General features: G+C 42.1%; 1 pseudogene; it reads left to right on the top strand.

Moving 5' to 3' along the window:
* The first annotated feature begins 7,502 nt into the window (after positions 1-7,502).
* Positions 7,503-24,029, top strand: LOC115398020 (GTPase IMAP family member 8-like; annotated as a pseudogene).

The raw sequence follows: 24,029 nt of genomic DNA, 5'->3' as shown, positions 1-24,029 counted from the left end.
TCTGGGTCAGACACCTGGACCCTGCACAAGAAAACACACAGGTCCCTGCATCAGTAGGCTGAATATCTCAGTTCGCGTTAGCGCGGGACATAATCTCTGCAAAATCGCTCATTTCGGCTGTATTTCTTCATCCATCGCCAGTGTTATCATAAAGTCAGCTCGTCTACCGTCTTCAGGTGGGTCAGCTGAAGAGCTGACAGTTTTTGCTAACTTAGCCACAATTAGCTCGAATGGGAACGTTGCGGAGCTCCTCTCCCCAGCAGAGAGGCACTTTGAGTCGGCCTCAGCTGTCACGGTGCCCCGGCGTCTGACTTCCAGGGGCCGAGTTGGAAAACGGCAATCAGCTGCTCCATGGAGGCTCCGGACGCCCGCGAAGACGCACGGCTCACACGCGGCCGCTGGGCCGCTGGATGTCTCTCCTCGCCGGGAGGATGCGTATCTCCGCTCCCCGGCAGATGCGCGCTCCGGGCCGGCCGCGGGACGCACGACGGCCCGCTGCGCCGAGGCCGGTGCTCTCTCCTCGCCGGGAGAAAGCATATCTCTGCTTCCTGGCGGATGCGTGCTCCACGCCGGCCGCGGGACGCGCTACGGCCGGAGCGCTCTCCTCGCCGGGAGAATCCAGATCTCCGCCGCCCGGCGGATTCGCGCTCCGAACCAGGCCGCGGGACACCGCCGGAGGCCCCCCTTCCGACCGAAAGGGAACCCAGCGCCGATGGAGGAAAAATACAGCCGAAATGAGTGACTTTGCAGAGATTATGTCCCGCGCTAACGCTCCATTGCTGTGGCCCCCCCGCTAGTGCGGCAACATCGTTTGGATCTAAATAACTTCTGAAGGACTCCGAGCTGCAAGATGTTTGTCTGAGTGAGTATATGAGCATGCACACACCTATAAATAAGGTCCAGGTGTCAAAAAACCGGAGTTGCCCTTTAAATCATGTGACTCCCACACCATGGCCATATCGGACCCTGTGCCAGTTTCCCTAGACGTAAGACTGGAAGCTCAATCTCGGTCTCTTAAACATGTGAGATTTAATTCTGGCCTCCTGATCAAAGATGAGTACAATACATTTCTGAGATACCAAATGAGACTTTTTTTTTTTCCCAAACTGAGCGACTCTCCTGAAATATCCAAAGCTACACAAGCTCTATTTCAAACTTTAGGAAAAAGGAATTATCTTATGCAATGAGTTTACTGAATAAAATCAAAGATGTTGATAATAGATATGCTTCTAATCCAGATCAAAGCATTTACAAAGAACGTGTAAAGCTTCAGACTCGTCTCAACTTAGCCACTACTGATGTAGCCGTGATTCAGTTAATAAAGATCAAGCAGAGTTGCTTTGATGAAAGATCTGGGAAGAGCTGGGAAACTTTTCGCACATCAAATCATTGCTGATGCGACTTTCAAACTTACCCCGAGTGTGAAGTCGGCCACTGAGGAGATTGTATCAGACCCGAAAGAAATAAATGAAGCATTTGTAGAATTCTATTCAGACCCATATACTGACAGTTTGACACCCAGTGCGCAAAAAATGTTTTATTTTTATTGGAGTACACTCGAAAAGATCTTGATCGGTGGTCTCTATTACCACTGTCTCCAGCAGGGCGAGTCAATGTCATCAAAATGACCATCCTCCCTAAATATTTTTGTAACTTGTCCAACATGTTGCTAATTTTCTTAAATCCTTTGTTGATAGACTGGACCAAACAATTTCACGTTTCCTTTGGTGTGGAAAGACTACCAGACTCTGTTCTGCAGTCCCCTCAGTGTGAGGGTGGCAGTGCTCTACTTCAGACAATACTACTGAGCTGCTAACATCCCAAAACTTTTACACTGACTGATTATACTACATGATACATGAGGAAAGGTTTTCCATGGAACCGATCGTGTCCTTTAGCGCCTGGATGGTGGATCCAACCGGTGATCCGAATTCTCATCACAATGTCAAGCTCCTTCTGTAAAAAGAAAAAGAAAAGGACACAAGACTATTGGATTCATATGGTGTGTCCATGTCGCTTATATCTACATTGGAGAAAATACATCTTGTTTTTAATCAGCCAAAAATCCACTATTACAAACATGCTGTGTGTGTGTGTGTGTGTGTGTGTGTGTGTGTGTGTGTGTGTGTGTGTGTGTGTGTGTGTGTGTGTGTGTGTGTTCTTGTATTTCTATCCTTGTCGGGGCCAAATGTCCCCACAAGGATAGCAAAACGTGGAACGACGTGCCTTGTGGGGACCTTTTTCCGGTCCTAAGTAGGAGAAACAGTGTTTTCTTGACCATGTTGTTGTTACTGAAAAAAGTAAAAGTGCAAAAACATTTCTTTAGGGTTAGGCTTTGTTGTGGTGTGGGTTAGGGTTAGGGTAAGGGTCAGGGTTAGGGGCTAGACATGAATGGGAGTCAATGGACGGTCCCCACAAGGATAGAAATACAAGACTGCGCGTGTGTGTGTGTGTGTGTGTGTGTGTGTGTGTGTGTGTGTGTGTGTGTGTGTGCGCCTATCCATGCATGTCAGTGTAGATAAGAACACGGGTGTGTGTAGGGTGGCCTGCTGAATGACTGACTCCTGGCCTAATAAAGTCTCCCAGTCTGACTCTGCGAATCATCTCCATTCAGGCCTCTCCAACCAACAACAATTCATCCACATAAAGAAGCAATTTTCCTCCACTGTTGTTGTGTCACAAGGTGTCCCCCGGGGTTTGGTACTTGGCCCCCTGATCTTCATCATCTACATCCTCCCATCAGGTAAGATGGTCTTTTATCACAGTCTCCAACTCCACTGCCACACTGATGACGTCCAACTTTACATCTCCACCAAATCAGCTGCATCTCTCCACATTATCATTATTATTGTTATTATTATTACTATCCACATTACGCATCTACTCTGATACACTGTAAATGTTTTCTGCTGTCAGAACTATGATTCAGAGGTGGTTCTGGTTATTAATGCTAAAAGCTAAAGCTATGTCTGCTCTGCTCTGCTCTGTCTGAAATGTGTTGAATTGGACTTATTTTAGAGCTAATTCACTAAATCAATACATGTTAAAAAGCTCTCAGGGTTGTGTTCATGGATTCAATTCAAAACAGTGAAATGAGATTAATTGTTCAGGAGACTGTCTGATGTGATTTGTTCAGGACCTGAATCCAAACACTTGATTGTGGTGAGATGGAAAACAGTAACTTGGTCTCAACTCTGCCTTTTGGTGGTTTCTGAGTGAAACAATCAGTTTCCTGTTTGGTTGTATGACGGCACTGTTTGTGCCTCTGTTGTTCTCTGCTCATTGGAGCAGCTGTGAAGCTGGTGTTGGTTGATGACCTGTTGTTTTTATGGACGTGGGTTGGGCTACAGTCAGTCAGATCTGGTGATCCTGCACAGTGCAGTCAGTGAAAGGTGACTCTGAAGGATTCCTCGGTGACTCTCTGGTTGTTACTTTAACTTTGTGCAGACAGTGGAAGAACTGACAACATGTAACAGCTGGATGAAGATCAGACTGGAGGATCGAGCTGTTGGAGGGTTTTGACCCTGGAAGAGGAAGTTTGAGGAAGAAAAACATCAGATTTCTCAGGTGAGTTTCAATGAAACTTTAAAGGTTTGGTGTTCAGACATGAAACTGGAAAGATTTGATTTCTGCATAATTAATGTTCTCAAGAATGTGGTGAGGAGCAGGAAATTGGTTCAACCAGTTTTTAACTAGAAATGAATTTCACAGGTTTTATTTCAGATTAAAAACAGGCCACATGGTTGTTTTATTCCCTCGATAAAGATGTTAAGATACAGACCTTTGAACCTTTTCTTCAAAGAATCAAATTGAACATTAACTTCTGCTGAAGTGCACAGACTTGATGGATCTGAGAGAGAATCATTGATGAGGACAGACAGGAGTTTTGAACATATTTTCCTTCCTTCCTGGTTCATCAGGACAGTTTTACATTGAATGTGTTGAGCAGAGTTGTACTGAGAGAAGAAGAGTGAGGAAGGAACTGGTGTTCTTCAGCTGAAATATTAATATTTGTATAAATATTAATTTGAAGGAATAACTATTGATTCTCAAATATTTATTATCATTCTATACAACTGAGTTTTTTTGTGTGATAAATACAATACCTGAAGGAACTTTGACTGAGAAAAAACAACAATTCCATGTGACCAAACACAGGAGAGTGAGTGAAGAAAAAAACATTGTCTCTTTCAACATGAAGAGAGCTGCAGAACCAGTCAGAGGAGACTTTCTACAGAACTCAGAACTGGAGAGTTTCTGCTGTTTGTTGGGGTTTGTTCATCAAAAGAGAGAACAGTACTGGACAGACAGATTGAGAGGAGGGATTCAAACTCTGCTTCTAACTTGACAATAGCAGGACTTGAATGTTCTGCTCATGTTTTACAATGGAAGTGGATGATGCTAATATTGAACTTCAAGTATATATTCTTAAATCTCAACCAATTTAAAACAACATTTAAAATATCAAACTTCATTAGCACTTTTAAAGTATTTTAAATATATTGTGTAAAGTTTCTTTGAGTATCTCGAAAAGCACTTTCCAATACAAATATGTATTATTATTATTATTTTTTATTGTCATTGCTATTATCGTCACATACACATTTAGGTGAAAGTGACAGCCAGTGTTTTCTCTAACAACATGTGCTCCTAGGTTTTGGATTGAGGTGACAGCAACCTCATAAGATGTCCCGTAAATGTATCTGAAGATGCTGAGATCAGGCCAAGGTACTTTATTATTTGTAGAGCAGTTTGTCGTGCAGCCAGCAGAAAAACAACCATCAAAGATAATAACACCCTTTTAACCAATCCTAAAGTGACACTTCTATTTCCAGTAGTTCAGCAGATCAGTGGGAGCTGGAACAGAGAGTTCTTGTGGGATTTTTATGCAGGTGAATTAAACCGAGGACCTGAGGGTAACACTAAACTCTGAGAACAGAAGACGGCTGCGGTCTGTCAGGATCAGTGTTCAAGGTCAACATCTAAGTCACTCAGGCTTTGGAGTGGCCCACTGAGCATTTCAGTCAAGATTCAAGGGTATCCAAGGAAGGCTTTCGTTGGTGCCGGTCAGTTGGACTGACACAAATCCTACCACTTAATCCATTAAGTGGTGTGGCGGAATTAAAAGTTCTGCTTGAAGCACCGAAGGTGGACTGGGAGCTCGCCATCAGTTGGATCGCTCATCAGCTTCGTCAGACACGAAAGCTGAAGCTTCACTCTTTCCAAGCATCACAATAGAATCTGACCTGTATTTAGAAAACAGGTTTACAATCCAATTCAATGCATAGGGTGCACCACTAGTTGACAACATTCAGGATAATGTAATTGTAACTCATTCTTTACGAATCATTAGTCAGTTCAAAAGATGTTTAGGTATTCAAACTATTTCTATCCATTCACTGATAATGCATAATCATCCTTTTCAACCATCTTTATTGGACAGTGGCTTCAAAATTTGGCATCAAAAGGACATTAGAATTGAGGATCTGTGTTTTAGTGGCACTTTTGCTAACTTTGAAGTTATCTAGAAAATTAAGTATGACCGTTTTTTTTTTTTTTTAATACTTGCAAATTACAGATTTCAGGTGAAACAAGTTTGCAAATGTTCCTACTGTTCCCTCCCCTTCTTGTTTAGACTCCCTTTAAAAGGTCAACATGTGGGCTAAGAGTAGAATATCATTTATTTGTTCTCATATTATTGGAGTTCTGCTGTTCAGTCTTTTTCCATATGTCCCAGGCATGCTTTAATACAGTTTAAAGTGTTACACAGATTGCATTTCTCAAAAGCTAATCTAGCAAGGACATTTCAGAACGTAGATGCATTGTGTACCTAATAGATGTAAACAGACTCCAGCTACCTCTTATCGTATGTTCTGGTCTTTATCTCTAACGTGTCTGCTTATAACATCTCACCTTCTCCCTTGGTCGCTGTCTTTGGTTTGTTTTCCGACCCGGCTGGATCTGTTCGTCCTACTCATTTACAGAGGGTTATTGCCTTCTCCTCCTTAATAGCCAGACACTATCGAAGTGGAAGGCTGTTACTGCTCCATCACATCATCACTGGATTAAAGATACATTGAACTTAATGCTGGAAAAGATCAGATGTACACTCAACAGTCACGTCAACAAATTCCACTGGTGTGACCATATTTTGAATTTCAAAAAAGAGGACTGGCAGGGGGGAGGGGGGGGAGGCGCTCCTCGGAGGTTGATGAACATGCTTTATGCTTCAATGATATGAAATTAACTTCTTTAACAAAATAAAATGAAATGTAAAAACTTCTAACAAAATAATAGCTCTCTTAGACTCTTTACAAATATTAAATAATGTTCTAAATATGAACTCTTCTGTTAGGAAATACAGTTTCAACAATACATTTCTTAATAACTGAAAGAAGAATATAAGAGTCTCACCAAAATACTAACTTAACAAACGAAAAGGATATATACTTTTAATCTTTAATTGTTTTCCTCATCCTGCTTACATTCTATTTTTCATCTCGGTATGTTGGAATTTTTTTTGCAGTTCATCTGAGAAGCTGCTCTTCCGTGTTCCGCAGTCTGAACAGCCCCGTCTGCTCCGCTCCGTCTGTGCGTGTGTGTGTGTGTGCGTGCGCACGCGCGCAGATCGGCTCACAAGACAGCTTCTTGGTAATTAATGTCGCGCAACAAAGTATCATAGTACTGTGTGCAAAGCGCTGGTCAGTTTACGTTCACGTGCTCTGAGAAACAGTGAACCCCGGACATTGCCTTGAATTTAAAAAACCCACCCGGACGCCCCGGACAGGACGTAAAAAGAGGACATGACCGGGTAAAAGAGGACGTAGTCACCCTAAATTCCACAAAACCTGGACCTCTAATAACTGCTGTGAACAGTTTAAATGCTCTGGAACTGGAACTTTGACTGTTTTCGCCTGCCCTTGGACAGTCCTGTGATCAGGAATGTTAGGTGCACTTGTTTTTCTTTCTTGTTGTGTTTTGTTTTCTTTCACTGTCTCTCTATTGTAGTAGTCCAGGAAAAGGAGGCTCAGACGTGTATCCAGTTTGTGGCTCGTTTATTGGCACAATTGGTCCAGTTCAAGGCGTTTCAGAACATGCGCATCTCTCGCGCCCAAAACAGAACAACAGGAACAAACTTTCGCCCCGGAAACCCCCCTACTCCAGAGTCCTTCCACAAAAGTTCCAGGGGAATCCGCCTCTCAGGGAGGCCCACTATATAAGTCCGCTGCAGCAGCCGCTACACTATTTTTGTCTGTCTGTTGTCTTTGATGCATTTATTTGATTTTTTTGTGGGGATCTTTCTAAGCGTTTTTGTATAACAGATTGTTTAATACTATAATTGGAAAATTTCAAATAAAGTGTTACAAAAGTAAATGAATGAATTAAAGGACCGTGGCTTGTTTCCAGAAGCCCGTTTGCTTGTTTCTCTCGTGCAATCTGGCAACCCTGACGGTGACTGTCTTTACTTTCACTTTCTGCAGAAAAAAAATAGCTGAAAGCAACTTAAGAAATGTGTCAGAGCAGGATGTCCTCTTAAATATCGTGTTGCAGGAGGGTTTTAACCCTGGAAAAAGAGGTTTGTGGAAGAAAAATATCAAATTTCACAGGTGAGTTTCAATGAAACTTCAAAAGTTTTGTCTTCAGACATAAACTTTCAACTTTTGACCGGTGCTGCACATTTCTCGGATATTAAGCTGAGTTTGTCCCCCTCAAGATGATGGCTCGGGGCAGAAAGTGTCGTATAATGCATTTATATTCTAACCACTATGCTGTGATCACTCATTAATCCACCATATTAATCACATTCTAAATCATTATGCTGAGATTCACTTGTTTATATACAGTTTTAATCACATTCTAATGAATATGTACTGATTCAACTGTTCACTATATTTTTACCTCATATATACGTATTCTGTGATTGTTCCATGATTCTAAGGCCTCTAGTACAGCAGATTGTAACTGAAAGCTCTCTGGATCCTGAAGCTGCTCGAGGCCGGCCAGGGTCAAAGCAAGGAGTAGTTCATACTTCCGACCCTCTTCCAGCTGACTCCCTATTTTCTCCTGAGAAAAGACCTGATTATTTCTTCAAAGTACGTGTGACCTTCGTGAAACGATTACTGTCTGTTGGTCTTCAAGAAAAACAACCCTGTGACAGTCAGAGTGTTATCAGAATGTAACTATCAATCATGTAAACCTAACAGTATAACTTCCCGAGCAAAGGAGAGCTCGGGGCCATTTTCTGCTGGAGACTCTGATGCTGTCAGAGCTCACGGACGTGGTCCAGGACTCCTGTTTTTCTTTTATTGCTAGCATTTAGGTTATCTCCCTGTCTGATCAACTTTCTACTGAATTAAAGATCCTGTGCAAGAGACTTCAACGTTTCGAGCATTTTTAATTACTCTTTTCTTCAAGTTTTTGCTCAAGTCTCAACAATAGTCAACCAGATCAACCAGTTTTGAGACAGAATTGAATGTCAGAGCAGAGCAGAGTGTTGCACTGAGAGATGAAGAATGAGGAAGGAACGGATTTTCTTCAGCTACAGTGAAATATTTCTGTGAATACTGGAGGAAACTCTTGTTTCACAAGTATTTATTATCTTTCTATTCAACTGAGTTTTATTTATAAAGTAAAAAATACAACATCTGACAGCACTTTTTCTGAGAAAAAATGATAAACCATGTGACTAAGCACAGGAGAGAGTGGAAAGGAAAAGACTTTGTTAAAACAGGAAGAAACCAGCAGAACCAGAGTCAGAGCTGAAGACTTTCTGCAGAACCCAATTCCAATATTGACTTCAGTGAGATCATAGATTGATAAGACACAACATTGATGCCATAATTTTTTAATCGAGCAAAATAGCTGACAGTAAACTTCTAACAGCATGATAATACAAAACAATACAATTTGGTTCCTACAAAACAAAAGCTGAAAACCCATAAAAGCAAATAAACCATGAAAACGTATATGATAAAACCACAATGCAGCACATCAGAACCAGTAACATTGAAACAGGGCATTCTGGAATGGCATAGCAATCAAACTATCTTTGGTGTCGAAGACTTGTGATCCATGGAACCAGCTGAGAGAAATGCTGGTTTCTACCAAGGGTTCATAAGAGGAGGGTGGTGTGAGTGTAGTGACGTCCATGGATGGAGCTAACGCATGTTAAACAGCAGCTGAACAGTGGAACCAGCTGAAGGACCAGATCTCAGAGATCGACGACGCCGTGAAGACAATATAATCGTTCCTTTTCATCTCTACAACTAATTGTGAAAACATCGACTGATTAGTTTTGTAAGAAAGAAGAAGCGAGTTGTGGTTGTTTTATAATGGGCTGTGTGTGTGTGTGTGTGTGTGTGTGTGTGTGTGTGTGTGTGTGTGTGTGTGTGTGTGTGTATTCCCACTGTTGTTGTCACCTTCACTCTTAGTATTTCTGGTCTGCTTCTTACATGCTGTATCCACTGATTTTTTTGTCCAAACAATAGTTACATAATATTGAGAGTTCTGACCCGTTTCTTCCTCTTCTTGCAGCTCCATCCATCTCAGAGGTTTTCTACAGAGTGAAGAATCGGGTGAGTCTTATTCAACTTTAATCACTTTGACAGCTTCAGTCTTCCCCCACTAAGAACACTTTATGCTCAGTAATCAGGGATTTCCTGATCAGATTTAGTTTTTTTCATTGATTGATGAATTGATGAACTTTTATGGAACCCTCCGTAATTTGGTTTTAATGTGATTTGTTGTAAATAATGATCCAAAGGAATTGAGTTTTATTTTGTGTGTATACTAAACAAACTGTAAAATAGGAGCACTTGACATGACGTAGGAGAGCTTATGGTCTTTAAAGTGAAGTGAGAAATATTTGGGGGAGCCATAAATTAGGCTTCAGTGAAAAATGTGTGAATGTTTGTGTGTGAATGAACAAGATTTCTGTCTTGTTCCAGCTTCAGGTCCTCCACTGATACGAAGCAGCAGCTTTGGGTTGATTCCACCTAACAGTGAGTACAGCCTTCATACCAGCAGGAGGCGCTGCAGCAGAGCTCATTGAAAATCTGACATTGTGGAAGCTGACAGGAATATTTTAAAGACAGAGAAAAGAGCCCTCACTTTGATGTGGATCTAAAACACAAACAACACAAGCAATACAGCTGCAACAGAGAAATACACATAGAAATCCTATAATAAGTCTTTTTGAAATGTTGTGAAAGCAGCAGATCTCAATAACATCCTTGAAGAAGAATTAATATTCCTGTACTTTACTCGGGCTGTTGTAATCAAAACTGATTCCGGGTCAGAACTGTCTGATCTCATCATCAAGCTCTTGTAAAATACATGAAACAACTTTAAATCTTCTTTCCAGTGTCGGAGCTGAGGCTGGTTCTGCTGGGGAACAGCTGGTCTGAGAGGAGCTCAGTGGGAAACTTCATTCTGGGAATGAAGTCATTCAACACAGAAGAAGAACTGGATCAATGTGTTTGTGTCAGCGGGGAGTCTAAGGACAAAAAAATTGTTGTTATCAACACTCCAAACCTCCTGCAACCAAACATGTCTCTGCCAGAACTGACAGAACATGTTGAACGTTGTGTGAGTCTCTCTGATCCTGGACCTCATCTGTTCCTGCTGGTTATTCAGCCTGAAGTCTTCACTGAGCAGAACAGTCAGAGGCTTCAGTCCATCCTGGAGAGCTTCAGTGAGCAGTCATGGACTCATTCAGTCTTACTGATATCAGCAGCTGAGGGAAAGAGGTTGTCACTACTCGAGAAAACTTTCCCCTCATGGAGAGGCTTGGTGAAGAAATGTAGACTCAAACTGCTGTGGAACAAAAACCTCCAACGACACCTGTTGACGTGCATGTGGGACATGATGAAGGAGAACAACGGAGAGCCTGTGACACCAGATGTTTTCAGAGGTGCACATTTAAATTTACCTTCTGGTCGAAAAAGTTCGAACCAAGATGGAGGTTCTCCCAGCTCCAACCAGGATCCTGTGGAAGGAAACAGTAAGTGAGGATTAATACTGGTGTGTGGTGTATTGTTTGTTTATTTTTGTTTAAGATCTATTTTTAACTTAAAATCATAAAATCATAGTTTTAAACATACAAATGAACTGAATGTGTGATATGTATGGTGTGACAGAGAGGAACAGTTCTTTCAACAAAATAGATTCACAGTAACGGTGATGCTATGCTATGCAACACAAAGTCAGAATGATCCACCCCATCCAACTGGCTCAGGACCGGTTCCTATGTGGAGTAGAAATTCTCTGTATAATCTGTGGCAGCTTTTTCAAAGACATGATATTTCAGGAGATCTCTCATCTTCAACTGGAATGTTGGAGGGTGTTTCTCCTACCAGTTCGTTAAAAGAAGCCGTTTTGCTCAGAGTGTTGAGAAGGCAATGGTATGGGTTGACCTGAGCACCATACGAAGAGACTCCAGAGACTGCAGACATAGTGGAAGGTTCTATGGTTATCTTCGGACTATCTGAAAGGAAGTTGAATATTGGTCACCAACAGTCACTCAGCCCTACACATGACCAGAATCTGTGTGACAGGGTTGCAGGTGCCTGTCTTCAACAGTCAGAAGTGAGATCAGTGTTTTGCCTCATAATAGCCATTTTAACTTGAGACCAGTGAAGGAGGCGGAGCACCTTGAATTCAATGATTTTCTGTCTTACACAAACGGAGGAAGAGTGAACCCTGTCTTATACTTTTTCCTAAACCTCCACTGACATCTGCTCTCCCGGGTCTCCTTCCCACTGTTCCCCAGGTTTCAGCTGAGACAAGAATTCTGGGTTTTGTGGGGCCAGTTGTTAGAAAAATATAATCGAGATCAAAATGACCTGGATTTAGAAATCCCATTTGTTGCTATCCAGGATCAGGTAATTCGTCTGATTCTTATGCCCGTTGTTCAAAGCATCATTGGATTGGATCACTCTGATCCAGACAGTCTTCATGATTCTCAAATCTGGATTTACAGTGCTCTAAATGGGATATGTCACAATGTGGGCGAGCAGCAAAGTAAAGAACAACAGAGAGAAGAACCAGCATGGCTCACTTTAAGTGATTTTTATTTTGAAACAAACACAGAAGTAACAAAAACATGCTCTTTATTTATGCTTTCTTTAATGATCACCTCACCTCAACAAATAACTAATGTACAGAAACTTTGTGGATACATTTTGGATATTTTGAAAAAGTCTTGAATTTAAAAAAAGACTAAATGTTCAATAGTTGGCCCAGTAAGGCATGTGCAAGGTTCTTCAGCATGTTCCAGCCCTGCTTTTAGGAGGCAGATGTGGCACTCTCCCTGGTTTGCTGCAGTTTGTCCAGCTTGATTTGTTCCTCTGCAGGAGGAACTGAGCTTCTCTTCTTTTAGTTTCTCCTTTAAGTAGTTATTCAGAGGCATTGTTGTTTCTCGATAAAGATGCTTCCAGCCCCTCTTCTGAGCTCCTGTGACTGGTGGTTCCACCAGAACGGATCCAGGTTGTTCATCAGTAACAGGGCTGAGATCCAGTGGTTCTTTGTTATGGGATGATTAAGTGAGAGTCCTTTAAGTGCAAAAGAATATCTAAATGTGTGTGGAAAAATCAAGGAAATGCTGTAAACCACGCCCATTTCTCACATTGTTGATACCAGTTTAATCTTATCCTGGGTAGTGAGCCTGCTGTGGAGCAGGTTAGCTGCAGAGAATAAATCACCATGGTGACTTGCCCGGGATAAACTTGGCCAGCTTTTGTGCAATCGACTTGAGGCTAACTTTGTCCAGGATAACCACAAGATCACCACAGGATAACAACAATTTGCTGGCTTAATCCCTTATCCTGGTTTTGTGCAATACCCCCCTGGTTGGTGTTCAGAAATGTTGTTACGTCCGCTGCTCAGAAGGAGGATATGAAAGTAACATAAACCCAGATGTTAACGGGTGAAAGAGGTGTTTAATAAATAAAAAGGGATATGTTACAAAACTAAGGAACACCATAAATCAAAAACAACACAAAATGCATAAACAAAACTACTGCAAAAGGTGATCCTAGACTAATAACCAAAACAACACAAACCACAGATTGTTATCCTCTAACTCAGGACAATCACACAGTTCAGTTGATCACAACAGACGAGTGAGGAGCGACAGGCCACTGAACAGATGCAGCCGCTCCCAGAATGATCCTCCTGCCAGGGAGGCTCCTCCCATGGCCACTTGATGATTGGATGCCGTGGTGTCCTCCCCGACGGTCAGGTGCTCCAACCAATAAACCAATAATCCAATCACCATACTGGAAAACCTGCAGGTAGAACAGAGGGAGAGATCCCAGGACACACATGCTTGCGCGTGCACACCCACGCCACAACAAACTATACGGCGGCAGCCGTAACAAAAGTTCTGATTGAATGTGCTGCTTCAGAGATGCTCCCAGTCTTAGGGGAGCTCTGGTCCAGGGTGGGTAATGATACACAGTTCATTTCACCACCAAGGATGAGACAGTGTGTGTCTACATTTGGAATTTGAGCTTGAACTTGAGGTTTGTGAAGAATGTAGAATTGTCCCTGTTTGAGCATATATAGCAGCAAGACTGACCGGAGCAATATGTGACCTTGGAGAACACACACCTGGCTTGCACGAAGGCTGGGGGGTAGTCTGGGAAGATGGAGATGGTGGAGCCTCTGACGTTTAAAGTTCCCATCTCCCTGGCTCGACGCAGAATGTCAGCGCAGTCCTGGTAGTAGTGCAGTTGAGCCATGACGACACGAGGTTCGCCATCAGTTCTCCATGATGTGAGGCCTCTGTGTGATCTGTCGACCAACATGTTCTTTTCCAAGTTCGGCACCTCTTTGAGTAGCTTAGAAACAGCCGCTGGTGAGCTCAACCCAGTGGATTCAGGGACATTGCAGCACTTCATCCGCCCCTCCATGTCCTTTTTCCCATAGGTTAGCAACCTCCGTCTCCAGTTCACTGACTCTCGTCTGCATATTGACCACATCGTCTGAGTATGGCCTCAAGCTTTGTTCCATGTCCACCACGGTCTTTATCACCTCGATGTCAGCACAGAGTCCAGCTGTGTGATTATTCACCTCCATCTTCAATTCAATCAATCAATCAATTTATTTTTGTATAGCCCAGTATCACAACAACAGTTGCCTCAGAGGGCTTCAAGATGTTACATTTGTCGGTAAAAGTAAAAACAGTGAATAAGCATAATGGTAATATGTCAATATTTACAGTAACGAGACAGAACGAAGCAACCACCGCCTTCGACCCTCACATCCGGCAAGAAAAAACTCCAAAAACCCAGTGGGAAAAGAAGAAATCTTGGGGAGAACCACAGTATGGAGGGATCCCTCTCCCAGGGACGGACAGCTTTGGCAACAGCTCGCATGAGACAATAAGAAGTAAAGCCTAGGACTATGTTGAGGACAGTCCGTTGGACGGTCCAGCACAAGAACCACGGATCCCAGCAGTAGAACCGAAGCCAGTCCACGGGCAGGACCGATAGGGGTGTCCTCCCGGTCCGGACGGAGCTTGTTCATAGGCCTTCGTAATAGTGGAGTCAGCAACTGAAACTGGAGAAGACTCCCCCTCGAAGGGGGGGACAGCAGGTGAAAAGCAATGAACGGACTAAAGGGAATAACATTCAGACATTAGAGGAGGACAGGGCTCAGTGCACCGTACTTCCCACAGCATTCTAGCTCCTGGGGCAGCTTTGTGGATACTTAACTGTTTAAACTAGTATTTAGTTAGTATAGTTTAGTTTAGTTTAATTTAGTTTGGTTTAGTTTAATTTTGTTTAGTGTAATTTGGTTTGGTTTGGTTTAGTTTAATTTAATTTAATTTAATTTAATTTAGTTTAGTTTAGTTTAGTTTAGTTTTGTTTAGTTTAGTTTGGTTTACTGTAGTTTGGTTTGGTTTACTTTAGTTTGGTTTGTTTTAGTTTAGTTTAGTTTAGTTTAGTTTAGTTTAGTTTAGTTTAGTTTGGTTTACTGTAGTTTGGTTTGGTTTGTTTTAGTTTAGTTTAGTTTAGTTTGGTTTACTTTAGTTTGGTTTGGTTTGTTTTAGTTTAGTTTAGTTTAGTTTAGTTTAGTTTAGTTTAGTTTAGTTTAGAATCCCTAGCTGACCTGATCATAGGCTGCATCGAAGAGAAACGTCTTGAGCCTAACCTTAAATGTGGAGACTGTGTCTGCCTCTTTGACACCACTTGGAAGCTGGTTCCATAAAAATGGTGCCTGATAGCTAAAGGCTCTTCCACCTAGTGTCCATTTAGAGACTCTAGGAGTCACCAGTAACCCTGCATTTTGAGAGCGAAGTGCTCTGATTGGTTGATAAGGCGTTAAAGCATCTTGGAGATAGGTTGGAGCCATCCCATTTAGGATTTTGTAAGTGAGGAGAAGGATTTTAAATCTAACTCTAAACTCGACTGGAAGCCAGTGAAGAGATTTTAGAACGGGAGTAATGTGTTCACGTCTTCTAGTTCCAGTTAATAATCTGGCGGCTGCATTTTGAACCAACTGAAAGTTTTTTAATACACTTTTTGGGCAGGCTGCGAGAAGGGAGTTGCAGTAGTCCAATCTCGCAGAAACAAATGCATGGATGAGTTTTTCTGCATCGCTTCTCGGTAGAATGTTTCTTATTTTAGCTATGTTGCGCAAGTGGAAATATGCTGTTTTACAAGCCAGGTTGATGTGTGCTTTAAATGAGATATCCTGATCAAATAAGACCCCGAGGTTCCTCACAGTAGAGGAGGAGGATACACTGACGTTATCTAAGGTAATAATCTGTTTGGATAGACACTCTCTCAGTTTATGGGGGCCTAGTATAATGACCTCTGTTTTGCCAGGATTCAGACGGAGATAGTTCGTAGTCATCCAGGTTTTAATTTCTCTGATACAGTCACTGAGTCTGTCTATTTGATTAGTTTGATCAGGTTTCATAGATAAATACAGTTGTGTGTCATCTGCATAGCAATGAAAATTGATATCGTGACTTCTAATTATGTTCCCTAAAGGAAGCATATATAACAGAAATAAAATTGGCCCGAGCACGGACCCTTGAGGAACCCCATAACTGACCTGGGAGCACGGTGAGGACTGTTGGTTAACGTGAACAAATTGGTACCTATTAGATAAATAGGATTTGAACCAGCAGAGGGCTTTTCCTCTGATGCCAACCTCACATTCTAACCTCTGCAGGAGAATATTGTGGTCGATTGTATCAAAAGCTGCACTGAGGTCTAAGAGAACCAGGACTGAGACTAGACCTGCGTCAGCCGCCAATAGCAAGTCATTAGTGACTTTAACTAACGCAGTCTCAGTGCTGTGATAAGCTCTATATCCTGACTGAAATTTCTCAAATTGTCCTGTAGGTGGCGGTAAAGCTGTTTAACCACAACTTTTTCCAGGACTTTTGAAATAAAAGGCAGATTTGATATCGGTCTGTAGTTAGCTAGAATATCAGGATCGAGATTAGGTTTTTTCAGCAGTGGTTTGATTACTGCGAATTTAAATGACTGTGGCACATAGCCATTTTCTAGAGAGGTATTTATTATAGTTATGATCGTATTTAAGATAACTGGAAGGATATCTTTGAAAAGCTTAGTTGGAATTGGATCTAGGAGACAGGTTGAGGTTTTAGAAGACATTACAATTGAAGTAATCTCAGCCCCATTTACTAATGAGAAACTATCTAGTATTTCAGGTATTTCAGGTGGAGGCAGTGGCTGGATTCCCTGAGCTTGATCTGAGGAAAGCGCTTCACTGATTTTACCTCTAATGGTTATGATTTTATCATTAAAGAATTTAAGAAAGTCATGGCAGTTTAAAGATTCTGGGATTACTGGTTCCACTACAGTATGACTGGTTGTCAGTCTGGCTACAGTGTTGAATAGAAACCGAGGGTTATTTTTGTTTATTTCTATTAAACGAGAGTAATATAATGTCTTGGCTTTAAAGAGAATTTGTTTATAGCTTAGCAAGCTACATTTCCAGGCCTTCAGAGATTGTTCTGATTTAGATTTACGCCACAGTCTTTCTAATTGCCGAGTTTTTTGTTTGAGAACACGGGTTTCAGAATTAAACCATGGAGCAACGCGCCTGGGTCGATTGGTTTTCAGCTGCAACGGGGCCACTACGTCAAGGGCAGATTTTAGTAAGTGCATAGCACTGTCAACAAACTGATCACTATTATCACCACTGGTCAATAAGCTCATTTCTGTGAGTTCACAAGATAATGCAGCAAATGCAGGCTGGATCAATTCTTTGTACCGAGCCACAGATTTTTCAGACAATGTCCGTATCAGCTGAATTTTATCTTTTTGAGCACAGTAGTCTTCAATCAAAACCTGAAAAGTAATTAAAAAATGGTCTGAGAGAATAGGGTTCTGAGGGAGAACATTTAGGTCACTGACTTCTATCCCATATGTTAAGACCAGATCCAGGGTGTGCTTGTGACTATGAGTGGATTCATCAACATTTTGAGTGAAACCGATACTATCTAATACTGCAATAAACGCATTACTCAAACTATCACCAGAATCATCCACATGGATGTTAAAGTCACCTATTATAAGGATCTTGTTATGAGTCAATACTATATTGCTTAAAAACTCTGAGAACTCAGTTAAAAAGTCAGAGTAAGGACCAGGAGGTCGATACACAATAATTAATAGCACAGCTTTTTGATTCTTCCAATTTGGACAAGTAAGCGTTAGTATTAAGCTTTCAAAAGAGTTGAATTTAACATTAGTTTTGGGTTTAAGAAGAAGACTGGAGTGGGAAATCACTGCCACACCTCCACCTCGACCTGTTGATCTAGCTGTTTGGAAATTAACATAGGTTGGAGGGGTACATTCATTGAGCCTCACATAATCATCTTGCTGGAGCCAAGTTTCTGTTAGAGCAAGGAGATCAATGTTATTGTCACCGATAAGGTCATTAACTAACAGAGATTTAGTGGAGATTGCTCTAATGTTTAGTAGACCACATTTTATGTATTTCCTACTGGAAAAGTTATTCTGTCTTGTACAGATTTTAAGCTTTTTACCCATTGACTTTTTTTTAATGCTTTGAGCACTTTGGACAGACTCAGTCTCTGTTAGCCTAGGTAAACCTCCATGCTTGACTTGTAAAAATCCGGGAGCAGGATTAGTGACGGGATCAACAAGATCAACAGAGGAGTGTTCTACACGACTGCTCTGCGCCCGGGGCTCATAGCTGGATTGTCAATTTAGAGTACGAAGCCGATCAGCCATATTGTGAGCTAAAAGGGCTGCACCATCCAAAGTTGGGTGGATGCCGTCCCTGCGGATGAGCCCAGGCTTTCCCCAGAAGGTGCACCAGTTGTTTAGAAAAATAACTCCGTTTTCCTCACTCCATCTAGACAACCAGCGATTGAATGATGAAAGTCGGCTATACATTTCATCATTGACCAAATTGGGCAGGGGACCAGAGAATATTACGGCATCAGACATCGACTTAGCCAATTCACACACCGAGGCTACTTGTAATTTGAGCACCTCTGATTGTCTCCGCCGGGCATCATTACCGCCTGCGTGAATCACGACTCGACGGAATCTCCTACCTTCCTGTTTTAAAAGCCTAAGGTTCCCCTCGATGTCCCCCACTCTGGCCCCCGGGTAACACCTAACCTTCACCGCTGGCAGCTTCACGTCTCTAACTATAGAGCTGCCAATCACCAGCGTGTCCAGTTCAGCCGGCGTGTCGTCGCTGAGGGGAGAGAACCTATTGCAGACGTGAAGCGGTTCTTGGAGTGCTACGTGGCGGTGCTTAGCACTAGCCTTCCTCCGGACTGTCACAAACCGGTCCTGGTCTTGTCCCGGCTGCTCGGGACACGCTGCGGGGCTAGGCTTGCTAACACTCCTCTCACTGCGGGAACGGGCTGCGAGCCCTGCCGCTACCTCGCTATAGCTAGCGCTGCCCTGCCCCTCACATCTGCGCAGCCGCTCCTCTAACTCGGTTACCCTGGCCTCCAGCGCTGTCAATACACTGCACTTTACGCAAATACCCCTATCGTCAAGGGAGGCAGGGTTCTGACTCAACATACGGCACACTGAGCAGGAAAGAAAAGAAGACAGAGGGGAGGACGCCATAGCGGTTCCGGCGGACCAAGCTAGTTAGCACGCTAAGCTAGTTAGCACGCCGGTGGCGCTAACGGCGGAGAAGAAATGTAATTCACGAGAGATCGCTTGGTCAATCGGGGGCGAAGTAACCCCGGGGGCGTAAATAACCCCGATTTTTGATTGCTTCGTGAATTAACAGTAATAGCAAGAGAGAGACAGCAAGCACTTCAGTCGCTCGCAGGCTTCAGCAAGCTTCACCAACACGGAAAACACTCACCGGAGTGACGTCAGACGCTCAGGCTGCGCAGCGACATGAATGCTAACATGTCGACTGAGCTAGTTGCTCCTCAGAATTTGTAATATTACAAGCTGCTGGCCATATGTGTGGATCATTCAGCTTAGAATCTGATAAAATACCTATAAGGTGTATTTCCAGGTCTTGTAAAAGGGTACAGTGCCCAAAAGAGGATTTTAAAATATGTTTTTACCAGATGGCATCTGAAGCACAACCTACTCCACTACTCACTCGCCAGCACCCCCATTATTATTATTCCTATTAATGGTTTATGGTCTGATTTATGATTAGAAGGACTGACGGTTACAGGTTGTCCCAGAGGGTTTAAGGCTTTACTTGATCATGGATGTTTTTTTAAAAACTTGTTGTTGTAACAATGTTAATTTACTTTACAATGCGTGTGTGTGCACAGTAGCGTTACGTTGAAAAACAAACTTATTTAAAATCCTGATATTCAATAGATGTAATAAGACCAAAAAGTCAACTCCAGTAAAGCCTGACCTCATTTCAGATCTGTAAATATTCTTCATTCTAAATGTTTAAGGGTGTTTCCTCATCTAACTGTCAGTCTTATTTATGTTTTTATTCCAGAACACGAACTCAGGTTCATGCTGTTTGGAAAAAGTGATGATCAGAAAACATCATCGGGAAACATCATCCCTGGAAAACAAGAGTTTAAAGCTTCATTCCAGTTTCCAGGAGAAAACTGTGTGTCTGTCAGTGGGGAGTGGGACAGAAAACCTTTGACCGTAGTGAAAACTCCAGATGTCGTTAATCTGTCAGTGGACCTTCAAGAGTTGATGCAGAAAATGGAAACAATAGTGAACACCCTCAGAGGAGAGTTTCTGGTCGTAGATAAAGAAACAGATGGTGGAAAAGTGAGAAGAGAAGCCAAACCTCCTGTGAACCTGGTGTTGTTTGGTAGAAGAGGAGCTGGAAAGACGTCAGCAGTCAATGCTATACTGGGACCAGGAAGGTTTGGACCAGCTGCCAACTCCTCAGAGTGTGTCAGAAACCAGGGAGGGGTGTGTGGACGGTGGGTCTCTGTGGTGGAGCTGCCTGCTTTGTGTGGAAGACCTCAGGAGGAGGTGATGGAGGAGGCTCTCAGCTGTGTCTCCCTCTGTGATCCTGAAGGTGTCCACGCCTTCATCCTGGTCCTGCCTGTGGGTCCACTCACTGATGAAGACAAGAGAGAGTTAGAGACCATCCAGAAGACCTTCAGCTCTTCAGTCAATGACTTCACCATGATTCTGTTCACTGTGGACTCAGATCCTTCAACTCTCAACTTTCCAAAGGGAAACAAGGAGGTAGAAGAGTTGATTCAGAGCTGTAGTGGAGAACATTTTGTTCTCAACATCAATGGAAGACAAGAACTTTCAAGGTTGTTTTATAATGTCGATACAATGAGAGACAGGAATGAACCACACTCCTACACAATGAAAATGTTCCATCAAGCTCAAATAACAAAGATGATCCAAAAAGAAAAGAACATCAACCTCCTCCAGTCTGAGCTGAAGGATCTGAAAGCAAAGAACAAAGGCATCTGTAAGTACATCTCTGATGATTTTTATCTTTAACAGCACATCATCTCTCAGTAAAACATTGTTCTGTTGTTTTATAGTAATAAATGTTCTTCTTTCACAGGTGTTGAGGAGACACAGAACACAGAGTGTCTCCGGATTGTTCTTCTGGGGAAGACCGGCAGTGGAAAGAGCTCCTCGGGAAACACCATCCTGGGAAGAAAGGAGTTTAAAGCTGCACCTGGAAACAACCAAACCAAACGCTGTCAGAAAGCAGCGGGTGAAGTGAACAATCGTCAGATCGTTGTGGTCGATACTCCAGGACTGTTTAATTCCTGTTTGTCCAATGAAGAGATGAATAAAGAGCTGGTGAAATGTGTGAGTCTTCTGGCTCCAGGACCACACGTCTTCTTGTTGGTGGTGAGAATCGGCAGATTCACATCAGAAGAGAAAGAAACACTGAAACTCATCAGGGAAGCATTTGGAAAGAATTCTCTGCACTTTACCTTCATTCTGTTAACAGGAGGAGATGAACTGGATGAAGAGGAGCTGTCGATTGAAGAATACATTAGAGATAGATGTAATGATTCATTTAAGAGTCTGATTGCTAACTGTGGAGGAAGATACCATGTGTTCAACAATGATAAACAAGACTCCAATCAAGTCAGTGAGCTGATAGCAAAGATCGACTCCATGGTGAAGAGAAACGGAGGGGACTGCTTCACCAATGAGATGCTGCAAGAAGCTGAGGCAGCAATACAGAAAGAAATGGAAAAGATGCTGAGGGAGAAGGAAGAAGAGATGAAGAGAGAGAGGGAGGAACTGGAAAAGAAACATGAGGAAGAAATGCAGAAGATGAAGATGAGAATGGAGAAACAAAGAGCTGAACTGGAAGAGAAACTGAAGGAAAAGGAAGAAAACATCAGGAAGGAGCGAGAGCTGAGAAAGAGAGAACAGGAGGATAGACAAGAGGAAGACAGGATGAAGAAACGACAGGAGGAAGCTGAAAGACAAGAATGGAAAGAAAAGCTTGAAGCTTTGGAGAAAAAGATAAAATCTGAATCTGAACAAAAAGAAACCATTGACAAAAAACTGGTGGAGTCTGGAGAGGAGATGAGGAAGAAGCGAGAGATCTGGGAAGAGAGAAGAAAAGAGTGGTGGAAGAAAAGAGAGAAAGAAGGTGAAGAAATACGACAACAGCAGAAAACAAAACTGTTAAAGCTTCAGGAAGAATTCGAGCAGGAAAAAGAAAAATATGAAAAGAAAAGAAAAGAAGAAGATTAAAAGAAACAGGAGGAAGAGGAGAAGAAGAAACGAGAATTAGAAGAAAACTACAAGAAAGAATTGGAGAATATCAAAAAGAAACATGAAGAGGAGGCCAGAAAACAAGCTGAAGAGTTCAATGAATTCAAGAACAGTAAAGACAGGGACTTTGCAGCTTTAAAGGAGAAACATTCAAAGGAAGTGATCGAACTAAAGAAGAACTATTCAAAACAGCAACAGGAGTGAAAGAAGGCATCAATTAACTCTTGTCTGATCTGAAAACAGATTTGGATAAAAGGATGACAGAGAAAATCTATAGCTTGAAAGAAGTTGAACGAAATGAAATGAATGCTTTAGAGAAGTAATGTCAAACAGATAACAGATTAGAGAAAGGCTGAATGGAAAAGAACCGAAGCATGAAGAAGAAATACATAATCTGAGGATAACAGTGGAGGCTCAACAGAAACAAACCTGGAAGAAAAAAATGGATGAACGACAGAAACAACAAGATGAAGAGATAGATGACTTCAGAAATGAAGCTTTCAATGGTATTATAACTGCATGGGAAAAAGAAATTAATAGGCCTATACAGAAACAACTGATGAAAACATTGAACCAGAATATCAGAGATGGAGATGCTGATGTGAAAGAGTTTGAAAAACAGAAAAAAGCATGAGAAAGAAATGAAGCATGTCAAAGCGAAACTCTTGCCAAAGCAGAGCTGAACAATTTCTCGAAGGTGATCAGACATCCGTGAAGATTCATGATTCACAAATGTACAAAGTGCTGCCTCCGTATTTCTTCTCCCTTCCTGCTCAGCATGACCTGGTACTCGACCATGTTCTACTTTTCTACTTTTCTACTTTTTATTGAGAAATATTAACCTGCAGATGATCTGGAAAGACACTGACCTGATCCTGAACTTTACAATGCAAAGAGTCACTGCTGGAAAGTTCTTCTCTTGTTCTCTTCAAAGGAAATGTGTAGATGATGGATGATGATGTTTCCATCCATCCATCCAGATGAGCAGTCCATCCCAGGACACAGACAGGGAGACAGACTGGACGTTTCCAGACTCCAGCAGACTTCAGACACTGTGGGAGAAACAGACGTCCTGGTAGAGGAAGCAGCATGCAGCTCCACTCTGACAGGACTGGACATGAAGACCTTGTTGCTGTGAAGGAAGAGTTTGAACGACTCCAGCAGAGCTCAGCTCCAACTCTCCTCATTCAAAAGAAAAGATCTGCTGTCATTACAATGGAGACTTTAGCGCCTCCTACAGGCACATAGAAGCCTCACAAATTACTGCTGATTAATACTTCTGTTGAAATAGATCCTACACCTGGACTTCAGGATCCTGGTTCTCATCAGGTTTCTCTTGTGTTTCCACATGTGAACACCACGTCCAGATAAATTATTATTCCAGTTTATAAAGTCCAGGTTTGTTTATGTACGTCTTTCTAAGATTCACACACAGCTACGACTTGATTTCATGACTGTTCTGTTCATCTTTGTGATTTACTGACCTGTTGCTTCTTTGCATCTGAAACATTGAAATCTGATTTTTCTTGTTTTATTTTAAATACAGCAAAGTAGAGATGAGAAACTGAGTGTCCAGCAGGACATTTACAACCTGTGCTTGAAGCTACACTCCTTAACTGCTGCAGTTTGTTGTAATGTTTCATATAACACAGTAACTCTCACAGCTGAGAGTTGACAAAGTTGACTTTGATTTATGACTTTTTCAGGCAGATTGTCATGTGAGCTTAGATTAAGATGTTTCTTTGAGAAATGTTTTTAAAAAAGTGTTTTCTGAATGATGAATGTAAATTCTCCTGAAGATTTTTTGTGGCAAGTGGGAATTTAATAAACTGTCATAGC

The sequence above is a fragment of the Salarias fasciatus genome, chromosome 12, assembly GCF_902148845.1.
Source record: "Salarias fasciatus chromosome 12, fSalaFa1.1, whole genome shotgun sequence".
Lineage (NCBI taxonomy): Eukaryota > Metazoa > Chordata > Actinopteri > Blenniiformes > Blenniidae > Salarias > Salarias fasciatus.
This window is presented reverse-complemented; position numbering and strand designations above follow the sequence as displayed.